We start from the raw sequence: 6,823 nt of genomic DNA, 5'->3' as shown, positions 1-6,823 counted from the left end.
TAGAATATTTTTGCAAAAAAGTTATTGACCTTTGTGTATTTCAGTATTTGATTTTTTGTCTGGAGATCTCCTCCTACAATTTTTGATCGAATTCTTTGAAACTTGTTAGGCTTTATTATTATCATAACATGTTGTTTCCCTGAAAAGATTTTTGATTTGACAATTTTTGTAAAAGTTATTGCCCTTCGTTTATTTCAGTATTTGATTTTATCCGCCGATCTCCTCCTACATTTTACGACCGATTTCTTTGAAACTTGGAAATCGTTATAGTCATGATATATAGTTATGTTTCTTTGAACAAAAATTTGATTCGACTATTTTTGCAGAAGTTATTGCCCTTTGTTTATTTCTAGTACTTGAATCTTGTCCGGAGATCTACAGTTTTCTATCGATTTATTCGAAACTTGGTAGGCTTCATAATCATGATATCAAGTTGTGTTAATATAATGAGTTGGAGACTAATCTTTTGATTACTTGTTTTCCTCAAACTGTTAGAAAATTAAAGAAAATCGAACATTGACTTTGTAGTGAAAGGTGAGATTTATAGCATGCTATATATAGCTAGCTAGCCACTCTTAAGGTGATGCAAATCTTATTTTAATGCAAGTTAATATATAACACTATATGGCATACGACAGGCGTATATTGTTCCGCCCTACACTACTCTTGTTAGTTCACCTGGTCCGAAGGTAAATTTTTGTCCATTTCTTTTTCTTTGCCTTCACAGCAGCATTATAGTGATTATACCAGACAAATTTTGCAAAAGGAAATGCCTTTGAACCTTATTCAAGGTCAAAGAGGTCAAATTTGTTAAAACACTCAAACAGTTTCTTCAATTTCATGTTGAATAGCTGTTTAAACAGAGTTATTGCCCTCTACACTTCATTCCATCTGTGACACCCCTTAAGGTGTCGCCCCACTAGTATGGAATGAAGTGTTAGATGGGCGATAACTCTGTTATCGTTCCTCTGAACGAAATGTTAAGACGGCTAAATGTAGCTAATNCAAATATGATATCCTTAACTACATAACGCTAGGTGTCATAAATATGGAATGAAGTGTTAGAGGGGCGATAACTCTGTTATCGTTCCTCTGAACGAAATGTTAACACTGCTAAATGTAGCTATTTTGCCGCATATAACAGCGATTTGAGTACGAAAAAAACGGCTCCATAACTTTTGCTGAAACTTTCCAAGTTTGTAGAACTCAGCGTGATCTACCTCTTTGTGTATCTGTTATATCTGGGAAAAATCTAGTTATTGAGATATTTGGTGTAAAACACGCCAAAATCGGCATTTAGACCATTAGTAGCTGTATAATTCACCCTGGAGAATTAACACTTAAAGCTGACGAACTGACACTCTAAACATAAGTAGTCCGAGTTATTCTGAAGAAAACGATATATTTGGTTTTTCGATATCTTTCAAAGAACGGCCCTGAGAGGGTTTTGAAAATGGGGTGTATTTCTGGGGTTTCGTGGAATTTTCCAGAAGATCCGATTTCCCCGTAGTCCAGCGCCAATTTGGGTACCCCCTCTAGGCTAGAATTGAGATAAGAGCTGGTTGCGCATGCGTTAAATACGAAGAAATGTTCTAGCCGCTTATCCGGTTCAACTTGTAGCGGTGAGTTGGATGGAATTTTGACTAATGCCAGTAATTTCAACCATTCTACGTTATGGCTATGATTACAATCATGCATGTAAGATATGACCAAGCGTTTAAAATCTCTAGCAAAATCCCGAAGGCCTATACATGTCTGTTGACGTTGCGGAACAGTTCGCGTTTCTTCAATATTTTCTTTCGTTATTTTCTATTTCTACGTTTAATTAAATTAAGATTTCGATGTGTGAAGCCTGTTCAGTGTTTGTGGTAATCTCTCTTTTGGGATAATTTGTTTACGTCTAAAAATAGCCACGGTAATCCCCAGCTTGAGGAGACATCACTACACGCACGACTAGCATATTACCTGAGCATTTATTACAATGATTGTAGGGTTAATTACAACGATGACTGTAATGAGTCATTATCAGAAATTGTCACATTTTTTTGGAAAAGGAAAACTCGAAACAAAGTCCTGTGCTGTTACTGCATTTTTTTTTCATTTACAGTATAAACACATCAAATGAATTTTAATAAACATTTAAAGTGTTATTTCCTAAAAATTGTTGATTTGGTAGCCTAGGTATAACTAAAAAATACCACACATATTTACAAAAGTTCCATCCTGTTACCAATACCATTAAAGATTTTAACAAGAAAAATAAAAAATAAATAGATTAACTTATTCTTGTGATAAAATATCAATTCTAATTAATTTAACATATCATTGTTTCAAAAGCACTGGTCGAACGGCACTGTACAGATTCCAGAAATAGGGATCACCGAAGCGAGAGCTAAATAAATAACGTTGTTGTACACCTCCAGTCGAGGTAAATTGAATTATTTTAATCATTACCCATGTTGTATAATTAGTCAAAACAGAATGATTTTTGCAACTTTTCAACCCGATTAACTGTAATATATATTTATATTCACTTCTTAATCTTACATAATCGATCATTAATTACAAGCGCTGACATCCAAGTCGATCTAATTTCTACAATTCTGATAATAAGTCTGATAATTTTTGATTGAATTCAGAGACGATGATGAAAAAAGAGTGTATGAGGAGACATGTAATCAAAGCAAATTCCTGTTAAGTTAATGTCTGAAGTTTAAACAACCGTGGCTCTTAATCGACGACTACAGTATGGTAACTTGCTTGCTTATATGATAAAATTGACTATGATTACTAGTGATTGTACTATCGATTACTTGCGATTTCCTTGTATAACTATTACATATGGTAACAAGTCGCTTCCGATTGTTATTACAGGGGTTTTGCAACCTTACGGTTACATGTGAGCTACAGTACGCGTACAACTATATTCTATGATTACACATAGGACTGTCCACATGTACGTGTGTAGCATGTAAGCTGTGACTTTTCAACTTTCTATCGTAATATGAAAAGGCAAAGCCTAAAAAGAGCGTTGCTTTTGTTGATATCTGATATTTAAAGGGGCTGGTCGGGGAAAAAAGTCATTTGCTAAACTGGCATACACATGTTTAAAATACCTTCTAATGAAATATACCGATTCAAATTTTGCTGAAATTCACTCCCTAAGGTTAAAAATATAAATATATTAAAGAAATCCTAAATCGTCACCTGACAGTCTAAAACTCTCAATTGACCCATTTCAGTGATGTAATTTTACCGCACGCGCGTCATCAACAAGGCCAAATGTAATCATTGCGGCGAAAGAAAAAGGTGCATGCAAAATTCATTGACAGAACACGAGGTATCAATACCGTTATATATAACAACAACATATAGGTAGGAATACTACACTTGCATCATACATGACCTTTCCCCCGACCAGCCCCTTTAATGATTCAGAATGAGATAATACTGCTTTCAGAATGAGATAATTATAAGAGCACAAGCTCAATGAGATTTTAGACCGTCATAACAATTAGGGGGAGACCTGGGAAAATGCGGCCCCTTTTATTTAAGTCTGTTCTGGGAAGTAGGGCAGCATGTCTGTTTTTGAAGAATTATCTAACTTTTCCTGTCAGAAGATCGGATGGCCAAACGAGCCCCCCATGGGGTAAGTTCGGACAGGCATTCGGGTAAGTTAGGCCCCCCTTGAAATCAGCTTAATTACATTGTCATAAAAAATGCACGTCAGATTTTCCCACCAATTTTACGAATTTTTAAGTGTTGCATGGGCCGAACCTGTCCGGCTCAAATTGATATTTCAATAAATTCCCATAGTAGAACAATATGATAGTAAGAGTTTGGCTTGGCTATTATGTATATCATTTGAAGCTGTCGGAGTTTTACACGCTTGACCATCAAAAACATAGCAATTCCGTTTACAGAAAGTTAGCATAACTAGAAAGATGATGATTTTCCTTCTAACATGTCAAAAGTAACATTCTCCTTCAAAGTTATTTTCATTATAGTTTTTATTTTTATTATGATGTATTTATTTTTGCACTCACGTTTATTAGATGTGTAACAATAGAAAGATAAATGCAACGGCCAGACTGGGGTTCGAACCCGGAACCCTCCAAACTCTAGACCGACACTCTAACCAATTGAGCTACCTGATCGCCGACAAAAGACCCTGTCCAGTTCCGCTACTTCCTCCATCCTTCAAAAAAGTCTTCGACACCAAAGACACACCACACCCTATAAACCTTCCATGGGTAAAAGAGGAAATGTAACAGCCAGACCGGGACTTGAACCCGGAACCCTCTGAACTCTAGACAGATGCTCAACCAATTGAGCTATATGGTCGCCGACGATTGATCCAGTCCAGTTTCACTGCATTCCTTCCCCCTCCTCACAAACCCTGCCCCCGAATAACACAACTATTTACCCAGTTTTGGGTATTCCTTTGCTAAGCGTACTCCTACTACATGAAACAAGCGTTGGCAAGATTGCCAATTTTGCGGCAGAAGAACAAGAAAAGGTAACGGCCAAACTAGGGTTTGAACGGCATATTCACTGAAAGTCGATCTAAACCCCTAAAACATATAAAATTACTCTGAACACCTTAGTTTAGGTCTAAGTATAGCTGTAGCAAATTATCAGGTCCCTGTTGTGTTCAGAACTTTTTTGATATTTTTCTTAACAGGGAATATAAAAGTAGATAAACTCTTTGTACCCTCACGCTGCAGTTTTCATCATTTGGTATAATACTACATTTACATAGGAGACTTATCTCTTCTGGAACTAGTTGAAAATTCTTCGTTTGTGTAACTGTCTTCCTAAGTTCCGGTGGTCTTGCATGCAATGTTCAATTATTTTACTTAACTCTATAAAGCTGTTTTGGCAGTAACTGCACTCGAAATTATCTGTGTGAGAAAAACCGTTTATTCCACCAACAGGCAAAATGTAATAATATAAAGCTGCAAGCGCTATTAACATACAGTCTGGTCACTATTATCCATACAGTAGCATGTCAAAAAGGTGCTATTTACAATCATTGTTTATTTTATGTTTAAAAACACAAATGCTTTTCGTTAATGTGCGCTTTGAATTTATAAATCATTGAATTAAGAAAAACTACATAAACCATGTGTCGAATAAGATCTATAATTGAATTATTGACATAATTTGTGATTCTATATATTTTAATGTGCTTTTTTGTTTCATTTCTGGAAGATCTATTTATACACTTATTGTTTTGCATCCACCCTCGTAATGATGATACAGTATACCGAAAACATGTCCATGATCACAAGCATGCCATGGTCTTCAAAAATCTGCCTCACTTCGGCGATCGCTATTTCCAGAACCTATACAGTGCCGATTGACCACAGAGAAAAGTATATATACAATTTCAAAGTTATTTTTTAATTCAATTATCAGACCAATTGTATAATTTACTCAAGTGAATTAGAAACTTAAAATAACTTTATGAAATCATATATATATCGTAACCCAAGTACACAAAATTAGTGTTGGGATGATTGTCGCTAATAATCGAAAACTATATCGCTCAGGTGTGACGTCGGCGACAATCGATTGAAAACTTGTCACTATCAATAGTTTGAAAATATCCTTCACAGTAATTAAAACGGCGGAACTATGGGAAGGGAGATCACTCTCGCTGTCGCCTCATGGTTATGATTAAAAATGGCAGCCACCGCTGCTGTTAGTAACGACGATGATTTGCAATTGTATCCCTATCCATGCAGGGACAATTAAATCAGCTGTATGGAAATAGTTCATATTCTGAAAAAAAAGAAGGTTCGGTGGGACATGCCATAAATTCAAATTTAGAAATGACAACTGTCATTTGTAGGCTATGCAAGAAAAGCTACGCCAACAAAGGTAAATACGATATATTCAATTACACCGATATAAGTTAGTATCTGAAAGCTTTTCGAAATCAAAATTTTCTGAATGGCCAAGTATTTTGAAATCGTTGATTAATAAACAAAACTAATGGCTAAATTCTTTGAAATGGCATCAGTAGTTCATTAGAGGCCCCCCTACACCCGAAAGAAGAATTAAGGTCATTGTCGTTAGCTGGTTGACGGACAGTTGAAAATAAACAAATGAAGTTATTTTTTAACACTTTGTAGTTTGTATTTTTTGTGATGTATTGACTCTCAACATAAAATCTTGCGTTTATGGTCATGATACACACATGAAAATAAATTTTGGAAGACAAGTATTAGTGAGTACTGAACATGTTTAAGTAAGTACTATTACAAAGCCATCCACTCACCGTGCAGTTATGTTACATGCAGGTTAGCATACTACAGAGGGTGCCTAAAGGCCAAAAGGTGCATACAGAAGCAGTAAAGCATACTACATAATGATAAAGGATTACTAGCTTGTGCAGTCTGAAGCAAAATAAGTGCTATTGTGTTAATGTGCACTTAAAATTATGTAATTTAAAACCAAAACAACACACGTATACATTAGGAAACTACACAATACAAAAAATACATATTGCATATATATATATTATAATGTATTCAATCATTTTCAGACTTTTTCTGCACGTGTCTTCCAAATCGATTGAACTATCGATAATCAATCGGTTTGGGATTCCGATTAATCAATTGTAATTTTCTGTCCGATTCCCGACACTACATAAAATCTACTCGTCCGACAGACTCGTTGACAATAAAAATCACTCGTCCGTCAGCAAAATCTGCTCCTCAGGACGAGCGGACGAGTGCTTTTGCCAAGCCTGAAGATACTTGCATGCATGTACATGTATAAAAATAATTTATAAACTAGTACATCACAATTGCAA

Source organism: Mizuhopecten yessoensis, unplaced genomic scaffold, assembly GCF_002113885.1.
Source record: "Mizuhopecten yessoensis strain PY_sf001 unplaced genomic scaffold, ASM211388v2 scaffold11001, whole genome shotgun sequence".
NCBI classification, from domain to species: Eukaryota; Metazoa; Mollusca; class Bivalvia; order Pectinida; family Pectinidae; genus Mizuhopecten; species Mizuhopecten yessoensis.
The sequence above is the reverse complement of the archived record's forward strand: the minus strand, read 5'-3'. Positions refer to the sequence as shown.